Source organism: Heterocephalus glaber, unplaced genomic scaffold (assembly GCF_053883595.1).
Source record: "Heterocephalus glaber isolate CG9 unplaced genomic scaffold, H.glaber_assembly_v1.0 deba00001481, whole genome shotgun sequence".
NCBI lineage: Eukaryota > Metazoa > Chordata > Mammalia > Rodentia > Bathyergidae > Heterocephalus > Heterocephalus glaber.
In genome coordinates this window covers 51,857,284-51,884,481 of record NW_028258317.1, presented here as the reverse complement: position 1 = coordinate 51,884,481, position 27,198 = coordinate 51,857,284, and the positions used below count along the sequence as shown (strand labels likewise).

The following is a 27,198-nucleotide window of genomic DNA, read 5'->3' as shown; positions in this document are numbered from 1 at the left end:
TCAGCACCCACTCTTGGAATCGGCTTCTAATCAGCTGTGCTGAGAAGTTTGGGTGTATGGCTACACAAATCTTTAAAGCTGTTAAGCTGAGCAGGCCAACACAGTAAAGGAGGCAAATGCCAGGGTTAGCAATGACACTATGTGCACCAAAGAAAGAATCTCATGGTTTGCAGAACTCTCCTTGGCTGTAGGCTGATTAGCAGTGACAGGCAAGAAGAAGAGTCATGCATGACCCCTGGCCAATGGGCTGAAGGACAAGAGGGGGTCCTTTATCTTATCACTTGACCCTGCAACCCCAAGCCCCATGGCCCACTACGCACACAGCCCACTATGCACACAGTGCACTACCACAGAGCCCACTACCCAGTAATAATGCTGACCTTCCCGAACCAGTCACGAGAAACCACAGCCCACACACTTACAACACCTACCTCCTGCTGACAGCTCAGACTCTCCCATGAAACCAGGACCCAGGCAGGCCCTGGCTCTGCTGAACCTTTCCCCAAAAGCTGGTGGCTGCTTGCTAACCCGGGTCTCCCATAATGCTCACCCATCCCCTGCCATTCTTTGAAGGCTCCTTGTTATTCCACCCAGCCACCCTCCCCATGGCATCCCTGCTTTCAGACTCAGTGGGGTCTGCGCTCCACTCATTGGACGGTACCTGCTCCCTAACTCCACCAAGTATCTGTACAACAAGAGCTCAGGCCGACACCCAGCCCTTCCCCCCTCCATTGCTCCTGCCCCACATTGCCAAACACCTCAATACTCAATACCACCAGCAGCATCTGGGCAGGGACTTGCTAGAGATGCAGCTTCTCAAGTTACTTCCCCAGGTCTACTTAATCAGAAACCCCAAGAGTGGGGCCCACAGCCCTCAGTGGTTCAAAGGTTCGCAGGTTAGACAATCACTGCACCACACACTTCCACATGCTGGTCCACCACAGTCTCAAGCAATTTTCAAATGCAAGTAATTTTCTTTCTTAAATCTGACTCACTTCACCATTTCTCTCAGCACTACCAACACTTTCCAAGATCAGAACATACAACACGAGTTCAATACAGTAAGCCACGAAAACCCAGCAAGTACCTAAGAAATTCAATAATGATTTGTGATTGTAGAGCATGATGATGATTCTTCATGTGGCTACAGAGAAAAACCACTGCCACATAGTTGGGAGAAAAAAGAACAAAATTGTATTAACTCAAAATTGGGCTTCAACTTGGCAAAGATTAAAACTAGACCTGTATCTCTCACCATGCACTAAACTAAAATCAAAATGGATTAAAGATCTAAACATTAAAATAGAAACTCTGAACCAGTTGGAACAGAGGTTAGGTAGAACCCTTGAAGACATTGGTGTAGGAAAAGATTTTATGAACAAAACCTCAGTTGCCCGTGAACTAGCACAAACAATCAACAAGTGGGATCTCTTCTTATTAAAAGGCTTCTGCACAGCAAGAGAAACCACCAGCAGTGTGAAGAGACAACCCACAATGTGGGAAAAAATCTTCACCTGCTCTTCCTCAGACAAAGGTCTACTATCTTGAATCTATAAAGAACTTAAAAAGATCAGACCTCCCAAATTTAAAGACCCAATCCAAAAATGGGCATCTGAAATGAACAGACATTTCTCAGACAAAGAAGTAGAAGTAGCAAATAAATACATGAAAAAATGTTCAACATCACTGGTCATTCGAGAGATGCAAATGAAAACAATGCTGAGATTCCACTTCACTCCAGAAAGAATGGCTGCTATCATGAAATCAACCAATAACAAATGCTGGCGGGGCTGTGGGGAAAGAGGAACCCTGCTCCACTGCTGGTGGGAGTGTAGACTGGTTCAAGCACTGTGGAAATCAGTATGGAGATACCTCAAAGAACTAGGACTAGAAATCCCATTTGACCCCGCTATTCCACTGCTGGGGATCTTCCCCAAAGAATTCAAAGAATCATACCACAGTGATATATGTGCACCCATGTTCACAGCAGCACAGTTTGTAATACATAAAACTTGGAAACAGCCCAAATGCCCATCAACTGGAGACTGGATAAAGAAAATGTGGTTTTTTTATAAAATGGAGTACTACTCAGCCATAAAAAATGAGAAATTAGAGATATTTATAGCTAAGTGGATGCACATTGAGGCAATACTCTTAAGTGAAATAAATAAGACACAGATGTGTAAATACCAAATAGTTTCTCTGGTGTGAGAAACTGAAAATGTAAATAAGGACTAAATGTATAATAGGTCATGTGAAATAGGAAGAAAAGGGGCAAAGGGGAAGGAAGTGGGAGGGCTAGGGGAAAGGATAGAAGGGAATGGGATTAATATGAGAAAATGGAAAAATGGGAACAAAATTTTTGTGAATAGGGAGGAATGGAGGGGTTGAAGGGAGGGCTGGGCAAGGGTGAAAAACAACCAAGAGAGACTATGTAAAGGTGCAAATTTCCAATGATGAATGTCATTATATTGTATACCTAAAATGTACCAATGATTAGAATGAATAATTGATAATGCAAAATGGGAAGAAAAGGTCCAAAGGGGTAGGGGTAGTGGGAGGGGCAGGGGAAAGGAAAGAAGGGAAAGGAAAAATGACGAGAAATGGAAAAAATGGAAATAAAGTCTTTGTAAATAGGGAAGGGTGGAGGGCGTGAAGGGAGGGCTAGGAATGGGGAAAAAATAAGAACCAAGATGCATTATGTAAAGGTACAATTCCCAATGAGAAATGTAATTGGGTTGTACACCTACAATGTACCAATAAAAGAATTTAATACAAAAAAAATGTATTAACTCATGAAAAATGACTACTAGCCTACTCTGAGAATAAAATAAAGACCACTCTAGTAAAATATATACATAACATATTAATATTATCTTAAGGCATATTATTACATATTTTGTTTATTTATACGTGGCATGGGGGATTGAACTTCGGGGCTCGCATAAGCACATGTTCTACTCCTAAGAACACTAGCAGGCTTACTGCATATTTTAATAAACAGAATTAACAGATATTTATAAGCTTTTTTCCCCCTTGGTACTGGGGATTGAACCCAGAGCCTTCACACTGAGCTACATCCCCATCCCTTTTTTAAATTTTTATTTTGAGACAAAGTCTGGATAAGTTGCTCACACTGTGCTCAAATTTGCAATCCTCCTGCCGCCTCGGCCTCCCAGAATACTAGGAAAGCGTTTATCGTGCAGTGGTGTTTTGTTTTGGGGGGGTTTTCTTAGGGGAATGTAAATGTTCTAAAATTTTTTGTGGTGATGATTATACACTGTGAATATGCTAAAAGACAATGAATGGCACATTATAAATAGATGAATTTTATGGTAGGTGAATTACACGTCTACAAAACTTTTTTTTCCAACCCAAAAAGTGTTAGGTAAACTAAAGAATGGTAGATAAATGAGTGGCCCTTTCTGTTGCCTTTGTTTTGTTTTGTTTTGGTACTGGGGATTGAACTTGGGTCCTTGTGCTTGCAAGGCAGGTGGTGGAATCACTGAGCTAAATCCCCAGCCCTCTGTCTCCTTTGTATTACAGATTTCTCCCATATGGAGCTATAAGATGGCTTTTATTTTCATTTATAGTTTATAAGCACTGTTACAAATAAGAGCTTTTTGAGTCCTCACTATAATCCTGGACCTAGAGATAATTATCCCTCTCATTTTATACACAGCTCTGAGTTATGAGATTTATACACAGCTCTGAGTTATGAGCTCTGGTTTATTAAGCTGGTTGAAGCAGGGGTCAGCTCTGTCATGACTGAATCTTGTCCCTTACTTACACACTGAGCAGCACCTTGGATAACCAGGTGTGTTTTGTCAGGTTGATGTGTAGAAATGACACTTTGGACACATCTCCATTAGAAAAATGACCAAAACTTGATTTTGCTGGGAGCCAGGCTTGCTACACTAACACCACATTCTAGCCAAGTAAGAGCTACTACTGTAGATAGGTAAGTTAATTAGATATCTTGTAGGCAGTTAGACAGGGCCATCCCACGAGGAGCCAACATGGAGGACCGTCAAGGAGCCCACATGGAGGACAGTGAAGACACATTCACTGAAGGCCAGCATTGTAAAAGGAGAGAAACTACCACACTCATGGAGGATGAATAGCAGTGGCTGATATTCTAAATAGGTACCAATCACCTAGGTGGTAACCCAGCCTTTCCAGGAAATATCCCTGACCCACCCTTACTGAAAATCCTTGTATGCTTGCTACGTGACTTGCTCCCCCATTTAACCCCCATTTAATCAATATTACCTGGGTGACTGTACTTGTAATCTTCTTGGCTGGTCATGGCTTTGCCCCACCTCATGCCCACCTTGTAAATTTCCACTGGGTCTTATAGTTTTATCCCACTTTGTACCCGCCTCACCAATGGCTCTGCTATATAAAACATTTTTGAAAAGTGGGGTGGGTGGGCAACCCACTTTCCGGTCCCCCTTCTGTCTCTCTTAGACAGAAGCTTTCTTTCTCTCCATAAATTTTTCCTACTCTTAACCTCCGTTGTTCCTAGAATTCATTCTTCGATTTTAGAAAACATGAACTCTCATTTCTGATATCAAGTAGGTTTGGGAGTTGCATCTCTTCCCTCTATATGACTACCTCATCAGAGATCTCAGGGTGCTATGGGAAGAACCTTCTGCTGTAGAGTCTTTTCTCCTTTGGAATTTATTTGCTTTGGCTCACTTTTTATTTGCCTCAGCAATCAATCCTGATATTCCAAAAGATTCGAAAGCTGCACCTGCCTGGCAAGCACAAGGTCCTGAATTCAATTCCCAGCACGCGTGCACACACGCGCGCGCACACACACACACACAAAGACTCAAATGAAGTTAATCAACAAGCAGTTTCCAGGAGGAGAGGGGGAGTAAACAGTCAAGGACTCATAATTCTATACAGAAAGAACCAAGGTCTCAAGTAAGAAGATCCACGGTGGCTTCAATTTCCTCTTCTATACAATGAGGGGAAAAAACAGCACTCTCAAGGTTATAAAGATTTAATGAAATTAAATCTGAATTTAATAAAATAAATCTAATGAAAAATCCCTTACTGACAACAGGGACACAACAAATGTTCACTGACTGTGAAGTAAGTACTGCAGTACCTTGGTCTCACTGTTGAGACCAGTGGCTCCTCTAGCTGATGGGATTCTAAATTTCAATGATTATCAACATCAAGATGTGTTGAAGGGCTGGGGATTTAGCTCAGTGGTTCCAGCGCCTGCCTTGCAAGTGCAAGGTCCCGAGTTCAATCCCCAGTACCAAAAAAAAAAAAGGCTTTTCTTAAATTTTGGGCCAGGGATTTAGCTCAGTGGTTTTGCTGCCTGCTGCACAAGTGCAAGGAACCGAGGTCAATCCCCAGTAACAACAACAACAAAAAAAGATGTACTGATGAGAAAAAGAATGAGAGGAGGAGATTTTGATTAGACTTGCCAGATTTGAACTGGCTACCTAATTTTAAAGATGACTCCATTGTGGGCCTGGGATTTAGCTCAGTGGTTTCACTGCCTGCTGCGCAAGCGCAAGGACCTGAGTTCGATCCCTGGTACTAAAAAAAAAAAGATGACTCCATTGTGAATTTTATTTGATGTTAAAAGGTGTAGTCTCCTATAACTTCAGAGTAATTTTATAATAGCTATGCATGAAGAGCTGGGGTGTATCCCAGAGATAAAGTCCTTACTTAGCATGCATAATGCCCTGGGTTTATTCCCTAGCGTGTGTGTATGTACACCCGTGCGCGCACACACACAAACCCAAATTATATCTTGGTTTGCTCCTGCATTCAATGTGTGGGTGTATGTTTATCCCACTGACTCCAAAACCGAATAAATCATGTATCAGAATCATCCCAGAGGTTGTTAAACCTACCTATTAGAATGCAGGGCCGGGGATTTAGCTCAGTGGTTTCGCCGCTTGCTGTGCAAGTGCAAGGACCGGAGTTCAATCCCCAGTACCAAAAAAACCAAAAAAACAAAATGATAATGGAGTAATGTTTGGGCCAGGGATTTAGCTCAGTGCTTCCGGCACCTGCCTCACAAGCGCAAAGTCCCAAGTTTGATCCCCGGTACCCCCCCAAAAAAATACAATTCAAAGACTGACTAAAAGTCTGGAATACTTGTTGAGTTTCCCTTTACTAAGCTCCTAGGTGACTTCCCAGACATCAGGGAAGCTGATAAAGCCACTCCTTATAAAACCACTCACTAGACATTTTCTAGGGAATATTTTTTCACTGTGTAGACAGCAAAACAGCATTTGTTTGGCAAATAAAATACTGAACTATATTATTATTTCAGAAGAGAACATTCAGGAAGCAGGAAACTGTTTCCTTTTAGCCTTACTAGAATTCTGTGAACACAGGAATCTTCTAAAGAGCGAGAATTTGCTGCCAAACCTTTCCCGTTTGAATTATCTTCAACCATTTCAAAGGGACTTTTCAATCAAAGGAATCTATAAATTCCTGTCTTTCTGATGAAAGTCTTTTTTTTTTTTTGGTACCAGGGATCTAACTCGGGTCCTTCCGCTTTCGAGGCAGGCAGTGGAACCACTGAGCTAAATCCCCAGCCCATCTGATGAAAGTCTTAAAACAAAGGCAGGGGTCTGAAGAGAACACTCTGGAGAAGATGAAGGCTTTCCCACTTAGCCATTTATTAAGTCTTCCAGCATCCCTGAACCATATTCTTGATGTATAGCAACAACTTTCTGAGACCATGAATAAAACTTTTATCAGTTCGCCAATTCACATTTATATTCCCACTGAAAAGTGTGTCCTCAAACCACAAGCTACCATTTTAAGCAGTTGCAAACAGATGACTTTCATTATTACAAAGCTTTCCTAAGTTATACAAACATTTTCCTAACTATGAACAATGTCTGTGGACCATAACACTCATTTAACTTTACGGCAGAAATGTTTAAAAGTTTGGGGTTAGGGGCTGGGGATTTAGCTCAGTGGTTCTGCTGCCAGCCTTGCAAGTGCAAGGACCTGAGTTCAATCCCCGTACCAAAAAAAAAAAAAAAAAAAAAAAACCAGTTTGGGGTATTTTGAAAAATAACTTCAAATCCTTTTTTCTTAAATTTTGCTGTGACAATCCCTCCAGTATTTATGCAGCAATGACCTTTTTTCTTTCATTTTTTTGGTCCTGGGGGATCGAACTCAGGACCTTGTGCTTGAAAGGCAGGCGCTGTGCTACTGACCTAAATCCCCGGCCCAGCAATGACCTTTTTTCTTAAGGTTAATTCCAACTACTTGCAAAACTGAGTTTGAGAGCCAGGGCTGGTGGGGTACCCCTGTAGCCCCAGGTACTAGGCAGGCAGAGGTGGAAGAATCTCAAGTTTGAGGCCAGTCTGGGCCACTTAAGGAGACTACTTCCCTTCATCCTCTTCTTAAGAAGAAAAAAGAGGGCCGGGGGTTTAACTCAGTGGTTCCAGGCGCCTGCCTCACAACCGCAAGGTCCTGAGTTTGAGCCACAGTACGGAAAAAAAAAAAAAGAAATACTGAGAACTAGGGTATAGCTCAGTGGTAGAGTGCTTGCCTAGTGCATGCCAGATCTTAAATTCCATCTCCAGCACCCACCCATTCCTCCAAAACACTTAGTTTGAGTGTTAAAAAACAGAACAAAACAAAAACCAATATTAACAGGACACTTAAATAATCCCAGTGTAATTAGTACAGGTGAAGCTCTAGGTAACTTCACTTCATTCCAGACAAAACAGAAGGAAACCCTTGTGGGGTAAGACTGTCTACACAGAGTAAAAGAGCTCACAGGTTAGGCAGGTGTGGCAGTGCAATAGAAGCCTGTAATCCCAGCACTCTGGGTACTATAGACAGCTAAGTTAGGTAGAAATATTACAGGCAGTCAGACAAGGCTGGAGCCTCAGGGGAGTCAGTGCAGAAGATGAGAACACATTACAACCCTGGCTGGAGGCGCATCTGTGGGAGGCCAGGCCTCAAGATAAAGACAGAATGACCAGGCCTAGCTGCCTCACCAAGGGATAAGCAATACACTGAAGATTATACTATAACTGATATCACCTGGTCCAATAAAGTCTAGATAGACATCAGTCACCCAAGTGGGTGACCAGGACCTCCTGATCCCTTCCTTCCTAAAAAAGTCTTTATTCTCTCTATGTACACTTGCCACGTGAGCTGCTTCCCCATTGGATCAATATTACCTAAGCGGCTATACCTGTAATCTTACTGGTTGATTAAAGTGTTGACCCACATGGTACCCACCCTGTGATTTTGCTCTATATAACTTCCTCTGTGAAGTGGGGTCCACTGCAACCCACTTTCGTGTCCCCTCCTGTCTCTCAGGAGCTCTCTCGATAAAATTTTCCTACTCTTAACCTTCATTGTTTCCTTAGAATTCATTCTCTCATTCTGGGAAACACAAACTTGGGGTATCTGATATCTAGCAGGTTGGGAGTTACATTTATTTCCCCTATATCCTGGGAGGCTGAGACAGAAGGGTCATAAGTTCCACCCAGCCTGGGCAATTTAGGGATTTAGGTAACATGCCTCAAAAAATAAAAAGGGCTGGGGATGTAGCTCAGTGTGAAGGTCCCGAGTTCAATTCCTAGTACAAAAAAAAAGGGAAAGAAAGAAGAAAAATCGAAATGGACAGACAAACAAATACAGCCCACGCACTCTAAGATCCTGGAGCTGGGACAATTCTGCCTCATCCACTCAGGAATTCTCAAATGTTTCTTTATATTCTGCCTCTATGATTCTACTTTTACTGTACATTCCTATTCAACCTTTCATGATCCCTACCAAAAAAAAAAACAACAGTTAGTAGTATCCAGAAGTGCAGGGGTCTAGGGAGAAGAGGGAACGTATAGTTTCTGTTGGGGATGATGAAGTTGTGGAGATAGTGACGGTTCTTGTGAAACACAGTGAATGTACTTAATACCGCCAAAGCGTACATTTAAAAAGGGTAAAATGGCAAACGTCATGTTATATATATTTGCCACAATAATAAGTGTCCAGAAACAAAAGCCTGCAGGCTAAGCTGTCACTAGTACTTCCAAAATCTGACTAGGAGGCCGATCGCCCTGGCGTGGAGGGGCTGTAACCCAGGCGGCTCCCACGGCCCTTCTGTCCCAGAGGGCAAAACATTAACGACTGGATGCAAACTTCATTCTAACTCCTGATAGGCCAGTGCTTTTCAAACAGCTCCTCTAGGGACCCGGATTCTGCAGGTTCCTGGTGGGGCTTGCATTTCAAAAAGTCCCACGCAAGGGCCCCATCACTGATGCCTCACCAGAAAACACAGAGAACATCACACTTGCAAATAAATTCCTGAAGGACTTCACTACTCTACCGACCCCAGGTGGTAAAGACATACGCTGGAGAAACTGCCCCGAGCCTGACTGAAGAGGTCCCTGCAGTGCCCGCCCACCTGTGGGCCCGGCGCACAGTGGCCTCCTGCAAACCCCAAAGCAGTCTGAAAAACACCCTTCTCCAGCGCGAAGAATGCCTGGAATTCAGTGGCCTTCTTCCTATGGAAAAGATCTCCAGCTCGGTGCTCACTGAGTTCTCTACAGAAGAACCTAGCGGTGCACCCCCTGGAAAGTAACAACGCCCTAACGTGGACAGTTCGGCCCCTCCCTTACAAATGGGTCGGGAAGCACAAAAGTAAACGTTTAAGGAATCTTGTCCACAGCTCTGCAGCCCGAGGCAGAGATCGCTGCCTGCGGTGAGTGGGCGGGAGAACCTGGGGCAGCGCAGTCTTCAGCCGGGCCCGAGACGCAGCGGGGTGGCCCGGGCAGCCCCCACCTGCGCCCCGCTAACCAGCGCGGCCTCCGCCCTCCTCCATCCTGGGCACCGGCTCTGGCCCCTCAGCAACTCTAAGGCCTTTCCGATCTGATTACATAAAAGTTCAGCAGAAAGTGAAAAAGCTTCCCTGGGGGAAGGCAGTGCCAGGCACCCGTAGGTGCCCCAGGTGCATGCGCAAACTCCCTTGGGACGGGGGACGCGCGCCCTGTCAGCCCCCAGGGGGAGGGGGAGACAGAAGCTGGAGGGGGAGTCGAACAGGCGATCAGAGAGAGAATCCACTCGCATTTACCAAGGCCACTGCTCCCACCACCCATGTAGCGGGCCTGCGGGGTCTTGGACCCCGCAAATCCCTCCCTAGTAAGTCAGGACGCGAGGAAAGGGGCCCTGGCGACCCCTGGACACGGAGTGCCACGCCCCGGATAGCTCTCCTCGCCACTCTCGAAGCCCCCAGGCTCTCGCCCGGAACGAGAGGGAGGCGGTTACTCGCCTGGAGACGGTGGCGAGGTCCTGAGGGCGAAGTGGCTCCCGGCCCGGGTGGCCCTTGCGCTCCCTGTGCGCGTCGCTGGCAGCGCCTGGCCGAGGCGGGAGCACGTTGTCCGGCCGCTCCTGTGTATTGTTGTGACTCAGGCTATTTCCTGCTTTGAGGTTGGAGAGAAAGAAAAAATACTGTACGAGTAACTAGAGTGGGGTCAGGAGTCGCTGGGCGGTGGCGAGCCGGGGAGCCGTGGCCCAGAAAGGAAGGGGGTGGCCAGAGGCTGTCACCTGCTTCTGCCAGGCGCCGGCGACCAGGAAAAAAGATGCCGCTTCTCGCAATGCTAGTTTGCAGCGTCGGGAGAGACAGAGAGGGAGCCACCCAGTGGTGGGGTAGGACTGCGGCCTAGAGGGCGACCTTGCGGCTCGGGCCCACACGCTCCCGGGTTTGCTTCGCGATCCTGCCCAGGGCTGTAGTGGAGGACCGCCCCCCTTCACAGATCGTGGGACACGGTTGGGGCCCTTCTGGGTGGATGTTTGGTGGCGGGGGGGGGGGTCGTTTTGGTTCAAGGAAGATGGAAAAACAGTTAATGCTTATGATGAAAAGTTAACTTTTAGGATCAGCTTCCGTTCCCCTCCCCCGCCAACCTCGCCCTTCCCCAGGATGACTGGGTTTGAGGCCCCAGTCCGGAAATACCGGTTCCTCGCTCGGGACAAAGGTGAGGGTAAACAGAAAGCCAGCTTCCGCAGTCACAGGGGAATGCCTGCTCTGCCGGGCTGGGAAGGCTGAGTTCTTTTAGTGCCCCGGGCTGCACCTGGCTAGCTGCTGCCCCTGCTGCTAAGCCGAGTGTGTTCAAAAGCTTAGCAAGAACTTTATTTTGGGATAATGAAAAAGCTCCCAGATGGAAAGTGGTGATGGCTGTACAGTGTAGACGTACTTAATGTCACTAAATTGACTTTAAAATGACTAAAATTTATGTTGTGTGTATATATAATTCCAGCCAGTAATTCCAGCACGCTGGGAGGCTGAGGCAGGAGGATCACAATTTGGAGCCCAGCCTGGGAAATTTAAGGACTTGTAAGACTGTCTCAAAATATAAAATTTTTAACGGGGGTTGGGGGTGGAGATGTAGCTCAGTGGAAGGCTGAGTTCAATCCTCAACTTTAGGGCTGCCAAATTCGCCTTTCTTCCCCAACAAACTTTTCCCAGAAGTAATGGAATGAACAACAGTTCATTTTTAAAAGTACTTTTTAAAAGCTTAGGTTCAGGGGGCCGGGGATTTAGCTCAGTGGTTCCACTGCCTGCCTCGAAAGCTCGAGGACCTGAGTTTGATTCCCCGTACCAAAAAAAAAAATGCTCAGGTTCAATTCGGGGAGACTTCCAGAATACCTGATAGCAAGTTACTTAAAGAAGAGGGACATTGAGCTCGGGATTTAGCCCAGCAGCGTATCGTCTGCCTAGCAAAGCGTGAGGTCCGGAGTTCCATTCTGGTACCAAAAAAAAGAAGAAGAAGAGGAGGACATTGCGCCTAAATGACAGTATAATTTTAAGAAAGACTATATAGAAAAGGAACAACATACACGTATTTGTTGTAATGGAAAGATGAATTATTAAATAAAATGGTAACTTACAAGGCAAGGAGAACAGGAGGGAAGGGGCAAGGATAGATTTTAGACTTTGCTGAATAAACCTTGTTTTATAGATTTCACTTCAGAGTGATGTGCTGTACATTTAGTAATCAAAAGCAAAATGCAACAAAGGAATATAGGTATCAAGTTAGTGGCTTAATCATATATAAGGAAATTATTTCTGTTCACCTTAAATTTGGTTGGTTGATTCTGCATTTCCTAAGGATATACCTAATGATGAAGAGAAAAAAGTAAAGTGCTCTTCAGTAATCATAATGTTAGTAGTAAGTAATTACGTCAAAATCCTTAGGCATCAACATTTTTTCAGTGTAAAAGTGATATATTCAAAAAAGTTATGCAATATCAAAATTGGAATTGGAATTATTTAAAACACATGATATACTTCTCTTCTTACAAACAGTGTCCAAGGTCTACACACCATCAGATGATGACCAAATTAGTGAGAATAGGCACTTCTACATCCTGCTCTGTGCTCTCTAAAGACAGTTTTCCTTTTCAGGCCAAAGTGCTAGACATTTGAGCAAAAATAGGAAAAATAGCCAAATGTGCTTGCCTGGGCTACATAGTGAGTTCTAGGCCAGCCTGAACTACATAGCAAGACAGACAGACAGACAGAAAGAAGGAAGGAAGGAAAGAAGATTGCATATTAGATATTGAAACATTTAATATTATATATCCATGAATCATTAACTGTAACTTTTTTTAAAAACCAGCTTTTTTTTTTGGTACCGGGGATCGAACTAGGGTCCTTGTGTTTGCGCAACAGGCGAAACCACTGAACTAAATCCCCGGGCAAAAAAACCAACTCTTAATTGGTCAGTTTTGGAAATGCAGTAGAACTAATTCATTATTTTGAAAGCTGGTAAATGGTAAAGGAAGGGAAAGAATTGCACATTTTCCTCGCCTTTTCTAGATCAAATCTAGCACTTCTTTTGTGCCCTCCCCATCAGCCTCGCCTGTCTCTTATTCTAGTCACTGTGGCAACACCAAATTCTAGATGGACTCTGGCCAGTTTTGTGCAGGAGCAACCTGAAGAAAGGTCATGTCTCAGGCCAGAGATTTAGATCAGTGGTTTCACCGCCTGCTGTGCAAGCTCAAGGACCTGAGTTGGATCCCCGGTACCAAAAAAAAAAAAGAAAGAAAGAAAGAAAGGTCATATCTTACCTTCCACCGAAGGGTTTCTCTTCTGTCAGGGAGAGCATGGGAAGCCGAGGAAGTTAGGGAGGTCCCTGTGTGCACGTCACCCTGAAGAGTGAGGAAGTTAATGTTTCATGGTCCAACATTCGACCAGTGGGCGACAGATGGGAGCTGAGAGATAAACGCTCCTCCCCCTGATCCCAAGTGGAACTACTATAGACAGCTAAGTGAGGAAGGAATATTACAGGCAGTCAGACAGGACTGGGCCCTCAAGGGAGTCAGTGCAGAGGATGAGAACACATTACAACTGCAGCTGGATTCACACCTGTCCAAGGCCAGGTCTCAAAGAAGCAATGACCTGGCCTACCTGCCTCACCAAGGGATAAGCAATACATTGAAGATTATACTGTAACTGATATCACCTGGTCCAATAAAGTCTAGATAGACACCAGCCACCCAGTGGGTGACCAGGACCTCCTGACCTCACCCTTCCTAAAAAGGTTTTTGTTCTCTCCATGTACATTTGCCACATGACCTGCTTCCCCACTGGATCACTATTACCTAAGTGGCTATACCTGTAATCTTGTTTTTTTTTTTGTTTTTTGGTACCGGGGATCAAACTCAGGTCCTTGCGCTTTCGAAGGAGGCGGTGAAACCACTGAGCTAAATCCCAGGCTATACTTGTAATCTTATTGGTTGATCATAGTTTTGACCCATGTTATACCCACCTCATGACTTTGCTCTATAAAACTTCCTTTGAGAAGTGGGCTTTTTGGCAACCCACTTTTGCATCCCCTCCTGTCTCTCAGGATCTAACTCTCAATAAATTTTTCTGCTGGGGATTTGGCTCAGTGGCACCGCTGCCTGCCTCGAAAGTGCAAGGTCCTGAGTTTGATCCCCAGTACCAAAATAAATAAATAAATTTTTCTTATTCTTAACCACCATTGTTCCTTAGAATTCATTCTTCAATTTTGGGGAGTACAAACTCGGCTTATCTGACATGTAGGAGGTTGGGAGTTACATTTATTTACCCTAAATCAGAACCATTCTGAGATTCATTCTGCCCACCTTCTTGAGTGGTTACACAGGGGCAACCACGAGGTGGCCTAAGCAGCCCCACGCTGCTCAGTGAGGCTCCTCAGAACCACAGGCCCCACTAAATGCTTGGTCTCTAGGCTCTGCTTCCCGGGAAGGCAAGCCTAATACTTGTACAAAGCTTATTCAGGTTGACTTAAGAGTCTATTCGGAGGGCCGGGGATTTAGCTGAGTGGTTTCTCCGCCTGCTGTGTAAGCGCAAGGACCCGCGTTCAATCCCCAGTACCAAAAAAACAAACAAAAACAAAAAAAAGAGTCTATGAGGAAGTGACTCCAGCCAATAAATATGGAATGGCAAAATCTGAATACCAGACCTTTGTAAAACCTTAATAAAATCATCATCATCAAAAAATGCTCACTAACATCACATAAAAGATCACCAAGCACATGCTATCTGATAGAAATACACAGCTCCACAAGTGACACAGTCATGCCCAAAAAGGAATCCTGAATCTGATCCAGCTTCTAGGTCCAAGTACATTTTATAAAACTACTTGAACAGAAAAATGTGGGGCTTTTGTTTGTTTTGGGCCACGGTGAGGATTGAACCCAGAACCTTATGCAAATAAGTACAGAAGAATGTGTTTAACACTTCAGGGCACAATCAATAAAATCCACAATGTAAATAAATAAAAGACAAATTACCTGGTCTCCTCAAGTAGCAAGCCTTTATAAAAACATTGGAGAAGCCCATAAATTGAAAGACTTAAATGATATCAATAAAATATAACACAAAACATCTTGTTTACAGCCTTGTTCAGTCAAACCAAGTACTGAAAAAAAACATCTGAGGCATTTAGAAGATAAACAAATTTTTTTGAGACAAGGTCTCACTGTATAGTCCAGGTTGGCTTGGAACTCCTGGAAACCCTCCTCCCTCAGCCTCCCCAGTACTGAGATTACAGGCGTGCACCACCACACCTGGCTCCTGGAGAAATTTTATATTCATTAAGTTAGTGAAAACTTAGGAAAAAATTTAAACAGATTTATTCATTTGCCACTGATTTAATTTTGTACATGGAATTCATTAATACTACCACTTACCTGTGGTGGGTGGCATGTTATATATGTATGCATATAAATACATATGTACCACATACACATAAAATGAAATGACTGTTTAATTTCTTTCTGTATCTGAAACGAAATGAGTATTTCCAACAAGACTTGGATTGTGTTTCAAATGTGCTCAGGTAGGAAGAAAGGAACTCTGGCAAAGGTGGTAACTAACATCATCTTGTTCTTCTCATCTACGCTGTTCCTTCCAGTACGTGCTATATGTATTCCTCTGTCTGTGTTTTTCTGTCATCAGCACGACAGCATTTTCAGTACTTAATATGCATTTCCACTCTGAAGACTAAACATTGTAAAATCTGCTCTGAAAAATAAAGTGCAGCGTGTCCATGGATCACCAAGGGCAGCAGGGTGAAAAACGGGATAAGAACTCTGAGTTCCAACTCACTGCTCAGCACAGCCTCACCCTGACACTGGCACCAGGACAGCTCTGTGGGAGCCAGACAAAGCCCTATTCTGCACTTCTGGGACAGTGTGCTCTGGTACTCAGCGTCCTGAGGTCCTGCAGTGGATGCTGGGCTTCACCTGCAATGGATGCTGGGCGGACAACAGGCAGGGGAAAGAGTCAGGTGCAGTGCAAGGGAGCCACTTGCTCTGACAGGACTATGCCTTCTTTTCTGGCAATGCGGGTACCTTGGAGCCCCAGAAAGAGCCCTTGTTTCTTCTCCTGACTTTGGTACCTGCTGCCTGTGGGATCTTGAGTTATTCAGTTTCCTCATCCTTCGAGCAAGTAACTCCCTCCACTGAGATCTAACTCAGAAAAAAAAACAAACCCAAGTATTTGAGAGAGGTATATTCAAGAATGCTTGTTCCTGTGTGTCTGGAATAGAAAACAAAATTAAGAGTGGGTGGACAGGGCCGGGGATTTAGCTCAGGGGTGCCCTTTTGGGCCCAAGGTCCTGGTACGAAGAAAAAAAACAGAAAGAGTGGGTGAACCAAGGCCTGGTGCTGCATGCCTGTAATTCTAGCACTCTGGGAGGCTGAGGCTAAAGGATCTCAAGTTTGAGGTCACCCTGGGGGCAGGGGGAGTCTGGGGAGGTAGCTCAGTGCAAAGGCCTTGGGTTCAATCCTCAGTACCAATTTTTTTTTTTAAAGTACATTCATGGGGCTAGGGATTTAGCTCCGTGGTGCCGCCTGCCTCACAAGCTCAAGGCCCTCAGTTCCGTCCCCAGTATCCAAAAAAAAAAAAAAAAAAGTACATTCAAAGTGTAACAGAGAAGAGCTTAACACTGTATTCACTAGATAAAACAGCAAGCACACACATGGGGTAAGAGCTAGTTCCAGTCTTGCAGCTAGTTAAGCTTTAAAATGTCAAAGAGTCCTGGGCTGGGGATTTAGCTCAGAGGCACTGTGCCTGTCTCGTAAGCTCGTAAGCGCAAGGTCAATCCCCCCCCCCCCCAAAAAGTAAAAGAATCCACAAGAACAAAGAATAAAAGTTAAAATAAGAGGGAGATAAGGTCCTTTTCTCCCAGGAACAAAGTATTCCCAGTTAGTTTTCAATTAGCAATAATCGCGCCTCGGATAAACCTCATTTGCTACGATACTGCCACTGGGCAAAACTAAAGTATTCCCAGTTAGTTGAAGGCGCCTCCCTAACCTGGGGCAGGGCTTTAGAAAAATTTAAAAATGCACAATGACCAGTTTCCTTGGAAAAGTTTCCAGTGAACCAGCTAAATAACTAATTTTCTTTAGACCCTAAACCTACAAAGCCATGTTGGAAGCAGTCCCCACCCCTCTGCTTATGTCTGGGAGGCCGGAACAGAGAGAAGGAGTCAGCTCCACTTGGAAACTGAAGCTTTCTTTCCCTCGTCCTCGTATTTCCAATAAACTCTCTCCTAATTCCCTCCTTTTGCCTGTGATTTTATTCTTCAATTTCATAAAACAAAAAACTCAGTTTATACAAAATGCAAAATTGTTTCAGTAGGATGTGTTAAACGTATTTTGTTGCCTTTCAGAGTAATTTTCTTTTCTTTTTTTCTGGCACGGTGAATTGAACCTAGGGAGTACCTGCTACATCCCAGCCCTTTCATATTTAGCTATTTATTTCTTTACATTGGACTGTGGAGTGAAATTGAATCCATAGCCTCAAGTGTGCTAGGCAAGAGCTCTACCACAAAGCCCTAGTCTTGTTGTCTTTTTTGATTTTTGTAGACAGAGTCTCACTGTATTGCCCAGGCTGGCTTCGAACTTTCAATCCTCCTGCCTCAGCTTCCTGTGTACCTGGTATTATTATAGGTGTGTGCCACTATGCCCAGCCTTCCTCATTCTGAGACCTTGGGGATGTGGATGATTTCCAGGTCTTTGCATATATTTCTTAGCTTAGAACCACAAATCTCTAGCAAATATTACAATGACAGCCAAAGAGAGTGGAAACAGGCTAGAGAGAGTATCGGTGTTCAGTGTTTAGTCTCTCCACAAATTTGGGGACAGGGTTCAGTCGAATTTTGGATGTCTTTCTCGGCTTTGTCTGATTTGAGGTTGCAACTTGGCGTCTGTATAGTCCAGTGTGCAAAGCTCTCTGAGGGACATGGCAAATTTTTTTTTAAATGTTTTTTATGGCTAATTTTTTTAATCTACTTAGTTTCAATATTAAGATTTATTTTTTTCTTTCAGAGTGAGGTTAAGTAACAATTTAAATAATTATAGGATGTATAAATGAACATCCACTCAGATAAAACATTATTGGTTAAAAGTGGCTAAGAAATATTTTGCGCGTGATAAATATAAGTTTAGGTTAACAGGCACCATCTTGAGAGGAGACAAGTTTTTTTAACCAATAAATAAATAAATTACATTAATAAAACAAGGTATCTACATGTGAAATATGATAAGTTCTTAACGTTTTTCTTCACATAGCACCCAAACTTCCAAACTGTTTAGAAAGCATCTCTTAAAATATAACTCATACCTCAAGTCATTAAAAATGGCCAAGGGAAAAAATCAATTGCGGACAAAATTTATAGCTTATATTCTTTTTTTTTTGGTACCGGGGATTGAACTCGGGTCCTTGCGCTTGTGCAGCAGGCAGCGAAACCACTGAGCTAAATTCCCAGCCCTACAGCTTATATTCTTTTGGTATCGGGGATCGAACTTGGGACCTTGTGCTTTCGAGGCAGGCACCAGAACCACTGAGCTAAATCCCCAACCTACAGCTTATATTCTTAATTCCCCATTCAATAAATATCAACTGCCAATTTATTAAACATAAAGGAACTATATATATGCAACCTGTTAGTGCTGAAAATCTTACATATACATGTATATTTAAACACCACTCTTTCTGATAGTATTTAAAATATCGCATCTCTGGTGGCAAACCTGAAAACTATCAAGCATTTCATTTCCCTACTTCTGCCCCTACTGCTACCCCTTTTTATCTTTAATATCCATTCATCCAACATCTTGTTTGGTTTGGATTTATAAATATCCTTACTTATATCCCAACACGAAACACTGACAGTATACCTTGGTAAACAAGGAAATGCACTTTCAGGTCTTCCTCTTCATCGTCTGATATCATCTGAATGGCTGTTCCTTCCAGATCTCTTTCTGGTTTCTAAATCTTTATTTGCTGTACAATTTATCTTCTCTCTCCTAACTCTGTTCGCCTCCTCTTGGCCTCATGCTTGTTTTCTGTAGAAGATGGTGATTTCTCTTAATGTTTTGCATTTGAAAGTTTCCTGCTAACAAATATGTAACCAGGGCCAGGGATTTAGCTCAGTGGCACCACACCTGCCTCACGAGCGCAAGGTCCCGAGTTTGATCCCCAATACTATTAAAAAAAAGAAAAGAAAAGAAAATATATGTGGTATGAACTTGTTTATGCAATAATTACACACACACAGACACACACGCACATATATATATTCAAATTAGTAGAAGCACCGCTAGCAGGGCGTGGTGGCACACACCTGTAATCCTAGTAATCCAGGAAGCTAAAGCTGGAGTATTACAAGGCAACCCCAGCTTGGGCAATTTACAGAGATCGGTCAGGATAGGCTAGGCTAGGATAGGATGCGCTGAAGCATGCTTAGCAACTTGGCAACAGTGAACTAGAAAAGTCAGAGAGATTGTTATGGGGGAGGGGGTGAGTACAGACCTGCACTTTGCTGGCACTGATTTGAATTTAATTAAAAGCCAGAATTGGGCTGGGGGTGTAGTTTAGTGGTAGAATACTTGCTCATCCTGCAGGAGGCCCTAGGTTAGCTCCAAGCCTGGAAGGAAAAAAAGCCAAAGTAAAATAGTCACCCCTCTGAGATGGAGGAGGTCTGGATGGGGATCCCGGGAGAGGTCGTAGCCAGTGAGTCCTGGTCCTCCAGAAAGGCTGACTGGGACCAGCTGCACATCTCAGAGACAGGCCAGCCAGGTCTCGGGGTTACAGGATGGCTGAGTGCTTCTCCTTGCTCCTCCCCTAGCCACCTCTGCAGCCATTCCTGTCAGGCCTGAGGTGAGGGTGCTCGGGGGCCCTCCCTGATAAACCCAGCCAGCAGCAGCCCCACCTCTTCTCTGAGCAATGGGTAACAGGACAGGCAAACAGCCCTCCTGCTCCTCTGGCACAGTGTTGAGAAAAAGGCAAGAAGACCAGCCAAAGATGGTCCCTTCCTCCTGTGCAGCCATCACCGGGTGACAGGTAACTCTGATCCCTTTCACACACATCCTATCCGCCCTGCTTTGTTCGGGTGTTTAAGTCATTCAATTTATTTATTGTTTTTAACTTTTAAAAATTTTATTAGTACATGTTTGCAGCACATGCAGTTCACAATCATCTTTGGGGGTGGGCACACATACATATGGCAGCTTTTTAAATCTCCTTCTCCTTTCCTCCCTCTCCCTTCCTCCCTCCTCTAATCCCCTTGGTGATATCATTACTCTTAGCTCATGTTATGGCATCTAGTGTTTACATTCATTGAGGTTATTAGGTTCCTGTACATGGCAGATCTTTATTTTATATAAGTCGTACAATTTAAATTCCACAGTTGTCTAAATACTGCATTGTTTCTCTGATGTGAGAAACCAAAAGTGGAAATAAGGGGACGGAAATGTATAATAGACACTGGGAAATAGGAAGGGAATGTTCCAATGGGAAGGGGAACAGGCGAAGAGGGAGGGAGAAAGGAAGGGAGGGACAAGAAAAAAAGGGAAAACAGAAAAAAATGTAAACAAAGCTTTTGTCCATAGGGAGGGGAGGGGGCTTGAGAGGAGAGGGGCGTAGGAAAAAAGGGGGGGTGCATCATGGGCAGGCGCAGATTCCCCATGATGAGTGCTACCACTGTGTATGTCTAAAATGTACCAGTAAAAGCTTTGCTTTAAAAAATAAACTCCATGTGGTAATCCAGAGCCAAGGTTACCTCTAGGTTCATCATTTCTATGGCCAAGGCTTTGACAAGCTTTTCTAAAATATCAGTTCACCTATGTTTATGGCATTCGGGTGTTGGTTATTTGGAATCTGGAAAATAGCTATTAAATACTTTATTTGTTGTTGGTTTTGTTTTGGGTTTTTTTTGGTACCGGGGATTGAACTCGGGTACTGGCGCTTGCGAAGCAGGCGGTGAAACCACTGAGCTAAATCCCCAGCCCTATTAAATACTTTATGATGATCATTTGTTAACACTCCAAAGATCACTGTAGTTTTAGTTAAGCCTCTGGTGACTACTTATTTTATTTTATTTTTTTTGTACTGGGTATCGAACTCGGGTCCTTGTGCTTGCGCAGCAGGCGGCGAAACCACTGAGCTAAATCCCCGGCCTACTTATTTTAAATTCAGATGGAAAGGTATGGTTTCGGGGGCCCAGGATTTAGCTCAGTGGTTTCGCTGCCTGCTGCGCAAGTGCAAGGACCCAAGTTCAATACCTGGTTCCAAAAAAAAAAAAAGAAAGAAAGTTACGGTTTCTCTGGAACTGGGAGGGCCCATGCATTTCCAGGAATAAAGATGCATATAAATATAAATATGTACAGATATATTTATTGGATGTACTTATAGAAAATAAAGGTATTGCTACTGACAGTATCTAACATAAAAGTCAGCTTGCTCATTTTGAGCTTAAAAAGCTATGAACAAATTTGGCACAATGGCACATGTTTGTAATTCCAGCAACTCAGGGAAGCTGAGGCAGGAGGATCTCAAGTTCAAGCCTAGCCTGGGCAATTTAATGAGACCCTATCTCAAAATAAGAGATCAGAGGATGAAGTTCAATGCTAAGGCTCTGGGTTTAATCCCCAGCACTGAAAGAAGAAAAAGAATCTATGAACGATAATATAACAATTTTATAATAATTACAGCTGGCATGGTCATTTATAGGCTAATGATAAAAATTAGAGGCTGAGATACAATTGAATTGCACCTGCACTTATTATGCATTGAGTAATGGCAGGGGTGTTACGGCCATGGCCAAAATAATGGACTCACATATTAATGAGTACTCATTTGGCATCATATGCCTCTGGCAGGAAACTGAAGTTACATAAGCATGTTAACTGATTACAAAACTCTCCTGTTTAAATCGACAGGAACAATTAAAAAAACAGGGCAAGTGAGGGTGTGGGGAAACTGCCACGTTGCTGTCACTGTACAAACTGCTCCAGTCGTTTCAGTGTTTTCAGGAGTGGAAGTGTAGTTCCACAGTAGTTCATGAACTTTGCATGCATGAGACCCTGGGTTTGATCCTTAGCACCACCCCCAAAATCAGCAAAGACTTTATTAAAAACTGCCTAAGCCATTTGCCCTCATAATTTAACCATAGGGTTCCTATCTTAGACAACAGTCTAAATGTAGAGAAAGCTATATACACAAAACTTTTCATCAGTACATTATTCATAAAAGCAAGATACTGGGAACAACTGAGATATCTAATAATTATAGGAAAGTTAATGTGCAGCCACTAAACAGCACATTCCTTTTTTTTTTTTTTTATCAGGGATTGAACTCAGGACCTTGTGCTTGTGAGGCAGGTGCAGCACCACTGAGCTAAATCCTCAGCTAAACAGCATATTCTAAGAAAATACCTAATAAATAAATAAAAAGAACATCACACGATGTATACGTGTTAATTAGGAAGAATATGTAGCAACATTTATTCAGTCAATAATTATTAAACCAACTTTATTATTCCATACTAAGCACAATGGTGAATGAGATGGGGAAAGTTTTGCCCTCATGGAGCTTTAGGGTAGAAATGAGATTATACAAAATTCACACACTGTAATTGCCACTATGCAGAAATGAAATGGGTAAGCCAAAGACAGGAGTGGAATAAATCTGGGTACAAATGGTACTTGTGTTTATTCGGGGTAGTAATAGCACTGATGATGATTTTTCCTTTTCAGCATTTTACAGCTTGTAACTGATGATTTTTACGAAAAATTTACATGACATGAAATTTACATAGAAACTTCAAGAAATAGTATCGTTAGATTTTAGAAACCAGAACAGTAATTGATACATATGGAAGGGCTGTAACCCTGTATTCACATCGACATGGGCTGAAACCAACCAATTTGTGCAGAAAGGACAGTACTGTGGAAAGTAGCAGTATCAGAGATAATTCATTTTCCTTTACTAAGGGCATGCTATGCTGTTGGCTCAAGGTCTTATAATAATGTATACAGTGGACACTTGACTTATGAACTCAATTTGTTGGCACGGGCTGGTTGTAACTCATGTTGGTCAATTGAAGGCTCAGGCTCCTCTGCACAGCCTTCAAAGTCTCTCTCCTGTATACAGGCAGATCTCAGTGTCCTTAGAAAGACATTGGCTCAGGATTCCTCACCTCCATACAGGAAAGGATGTTGTAATATTCTCTTCAGAATTCTTTAAGGGTTAAATCTAAAGCAGGACTTAAAGAAAAATAAGTTCTTCCCAGCCTTGGGGAGTCCTCCCAACCTCCTTTTCCCTGTAGCTGTAACTCCTTGCTCTGGTACAAATAAAATTGGTACAAACAACATAAAGTTTATGATGCTCTGTTTTCACATGATTTATAAAACACTATCTTTTTTCAAGGCAAAGTTACAAAACTGTTTGCCATTGTCCTGTTATCATAAACTCACTTGCTACATCACTAGAAAAGCACTTCCTTTGACAAAATGTATAAAAGCTAGAACTCTTCTTTGTTTAATGCTCAGCCATTTTGGACAGAGTCTAGTTAGCCAGTGTATATACCTTAAATAAATCCTCCTGACTTCCATTTGGTCTCTCCTATCTCTTAAAATTCTGCAGACCATTTGGAAGCACAAATGGCTGGCATTTGGTTGTAACTCACGACTTTGTTCATAAGTTAAAACTAAAATTCCAGTCATAACCCAAGTTGTTTATGTGTCAAGCTAGTTTTAACTGGAGGGTCCACTGTACTTTTATTTTTTTGCTGGTGGTGGGTATCAAACCCAGGACTTAGTACATGCTAGGCAAACACTCTACCACTGAGCCACACCCCCAATCCAATGTGTAATTTTTAAAAATTTTATTGGTACATTTTAGATATACAATATAATGACATTCAATGTGTAATTTTTGTTTTTGTTTTGTTTTGTTTTGAGACAGGATCCACTCTGTAATTTAGGCTGGCCTTGAACTCATTCTATGGCCTACACTGGCCTTGAACTTGTGGTAATCCTTTCTGCATCAGTCTCCTGAATGCTAGGAATATAGATGTATGCCATCAAACCCAGTACAATGCATAATTTTAAGAGATACTTTTTTTTTTTGGTACAGGGATTGAACTCAGGTCCTTGTGCATGTGAGACAGGCGGGGGCACCACTGAGCTAAATCCCCAGCCCTACAATGTGTAATTTTTTTTTTTTGGTAGCAGGTATCGAACTTGGGACCTTGTGCTTTCGAGGCAAGCAGCAGAACCTCTGAGCTAAATCCCTGGCCCATACAATGTGTAATTTTAAAAGAAACATAGAGGAGTCTACTTTTCTGCCCATCTAAAAACTCCAGATAAAGGCATGTGGTACACAGCCTAGCCCTTGGACTCCCACAGACCTGGGCATAAGTCTGAATGTTGTCACTTTCTAGTCAAGTGACTTTTAAAAAAAAATTGCTATGAAGTTCAGGTTGACCTCGAACTCACTCTGTAGCACAGGCTGGCCTTGAACTCCTGGTGATCCTCCTGTGGTACCGCACCCAGCTCTCTTTCCCTTTTTAGACTGAGGATAGTATCACCTGTCTAGAGGATAAACTCCAGGAGTGTGTATCAGGAGTATAATCAGCTACAGATATCAATATTTCAGCCACAGCCAGGCATGGTGGTGCACCTCTGTAATCCCAGCACTTGGGAGGTTGAGGCAGGAGGATCACTGTGAGTTCAAGGCCAACCTGAACTACATAGTGAGACTCTGTCTCAAAAAAAAAAGAACCTCAACCACACCGGCCAAACAAGATAGGCTTTGGGCTGGGGATTTAACTCAGTGGTTTGGGCACTTGCCTCACAAGTGCAAGGTCCCAAGTTCAATCCCCAGCACAAAAAATAAATAAATAAATAAATAAATAAATAAATAAATAAATGATAGACTTTCATTTTGTTCACATTATAAAACATATGGAGGTAGACTGTTCAGTTTGGATTCAGCAACTCAAATAAAATAAGGGATGTGGCTTTTCCAGACTTCCTACCATCTTTGCCTATGTTCTTGACTCTCATGGGTCTAAGACAGTTTCTCCACCTTCAGGCATGTAGAGTGTTTTGTAGGCAAAATCCTAGCCAGCTGAATTTACCTGCAAGCTCATCTGCTTACCTTCTAATAGTCAAATTTGGGTCCTATAGCCATGTCTAATTCCAAAAGATTCTGGGAAAGTGTGCTGGTGTTTATAGTTTTTGCCTCCCCATGCTAGGCAAGTACTCTACCATGGAGCTCTGTTCCCAGCCCATGTATTGTTTGTTGTTTTTTTAAACATGAGTTTATTGTCTTCCAAACAAAGTTGTGATTACTTTAGAGAAAAAGAAGCCAGTATGATGGCACATGCCTATAATCCCAGCACTCTGGGAGGCTAAGGCAGGAGTATTCCGAGTTTGACCCCAGTTTAGCCAACTGAGTGACTGACTCAGTGATATTAGAGACAGCTAAGTGGGGTAGAAACATTATAGGCAGTCAGACAGGACTGGGCCTTCAAGGGAGTCAGTGCAGAGGATGAGAACACATTACAACTGCAGCTGGATTCACACCTGTCCAAGGCCAGGTCTCAAAGAAGCAATGACCAGGCCTACCGGCCTCACCAAGGGATAAGCAATACATTGAAGATTATACTGTAACTGATATCACCTGGTCCAATAAAGTCTACATAGACACCAGCCACCCAGTGGGTGACCAGGACCTCCTGACCTCGCCCTTCCTAAAAAGGTTTTTGTTCTCTCCATGTACATTTGCCACATGACCTGCTTCCCCACTGGATCACTATTACCTAAGTGGCTATACCTGTAATCTTATTGGTTGATCATAGTTTTAGTATATGTGCTGCCGAAGCGAGCACTGGTTGATCATAGTTTTGACCCACATTGTACCCACCTTGTGATTTTGCTCTATAAAACTTCCTTTGAGAAGTGGGCTCATTGGCAACCCACTTTCGGGTCCCCTCCTGTCTCTCGGGAGCCATCTCTCAATAAATTTTTCCTGCTTTTAAACTCCATTGTTCTTTAAAATTCATTCTTCAGTTTTGGAGAGCACAATTTGGCAGATCTGAATCTAACAGGTTGGGAGTTATATTATTACCCTATGTCAGTGAGACCGTATCTCAATCAATTTTCCTGAAAAAGGGCTGGGGATATAGCTCAGTGTGAAGGTACTAGATTCAATCCCCAGTACTGGAGAAAGAAGGAAGGAAGGAAGGAAGGAAGGGAGGGAGGAAGGGAGGGAGGAAGGGAGGGAGGGAGGGAGGAGGAGGAAAGAGAGAGACAGAGAGAGAGGGAAAAGAAAAGAAAAAAAAAAGAAAAGAGAGAGAGGCAGAAAGGCACTTTGGGAGACTGAGGCAGGAGGATCGCCACAGGTTCAAGGCCAGCCTGAGCTACATAGTGAGTTCAAGACCAGCCTGGACTACAAAGCAAGACTCTGTCTCAAAAGAAAAAAAGGTCTGGGGATTTAGCTCAGTGGTGCCATCGGCTGCCTCAGAATCATAAGGAACTGAGTTTGATCCCTGGTACCAAAAAAAAAAAAAGAAGAGAGAGACAAGAAAGGAAGGGGAAAAAAGGAAGGAAGAAAAGGATGTTGGATAGGGAAGCAGCAGTCCCTGTTAGGTACACACCAACATGGTAACAGTCATCATCTCTGATTAAGAGTTATGGATCTTTTTACTTTTTTATCCTTGGTGCTGGAATGGAACCAGGGCCTTGCACATGCCCAGCAAACGCTCTACCACTAAGCTATCCCCTCAGCCCATATTAATTAATTAATTAATTAAACAATTTTTTTTTTTTGGTACCAGGGATAGAACTCAGGACCTCGCGCTTGCAAGACAGGCATGATGTCACTGAGCTAAATCCCTGGCCCCTATATTTATTTATTTATTCATTCATTTATTCATTTATTTATGTATTTTTTGGTACCGGGGATTGAACTCGGGTCCTTGCACTTGTGCAGCAGGTGGCGAAACCACTGAGCTAAATCCTCGGCCCTATATTTATTTTTAATATGCGTAAATCCTGCAGTTGAGCAGGAAAAAGCACTGCACAGGTTTTACAACTTGCCCAAGAGATTGTGGCACGGAAAGCCCCTGGGCTCCCAGCTGACCGCATACCACACTACCTCACTGCGGGCTTGGTTTGGGTCTGTTCCGCAGAGAGCGAGGTTTCCAATCTTGGAGTCCCTCACCGTCCCCCTCTCCGAGTGAACCTTGTTGGTTGGTACCCAACCTTCCTTCCCCCCAAGCCCTTTCCTAACAGCCCTGGGGTTTATCCTCCTCCTCCTGCAGCACTGACTCCCAGCTTCAAGGACATGCAGGTCCTGTCCCTCTGACTAGCAACCGGCTCTTGGCTCGATGAAAGCATGAGAAC

The 27,198-nt window shown here is 43.4% G+C and overlaps 1 protein-coding gene and 1 non-coding gene across 4 annotated transcripts in view; both read right to left on the bottom strand.

The window, feature by feature from the left end:
* The window catches only part of Tjp2 (tight junction protein 2), a 155,004-nt gene extending 144,299 nt beyond the window's left edge, over positions 1-10,705 (bottom strand). For 2 of the 3 annotated variants that reach the window (XM_087184081.1, XM_021252742.2), the window contains exon 1: positions 10,280-10,705. The gene's annotated coding sequence lies outside the window, so the exon portion shown is untranslated. The remainder of the gene's footprint in view (positions 1-10,279) is intronic. The other variant, XM_087184083.1, reaches the window with a different exon arrangement.
* Positions 10,706-16,633: 5,928 nt separating this feature from the next.
* LOC147825956 (U4 spliceosomal RNA) lies at positions 16,634-16,780 on the bottom strand. The gene has a single exon (XR_015440157.1). It is a non-coding gene; the product is annotated as a U4 spliceosomal RNA (small nuclear RNA).
* Between the last annotated feature and the right edge of the window lie 10,418 nt (positions 16,781-27,198).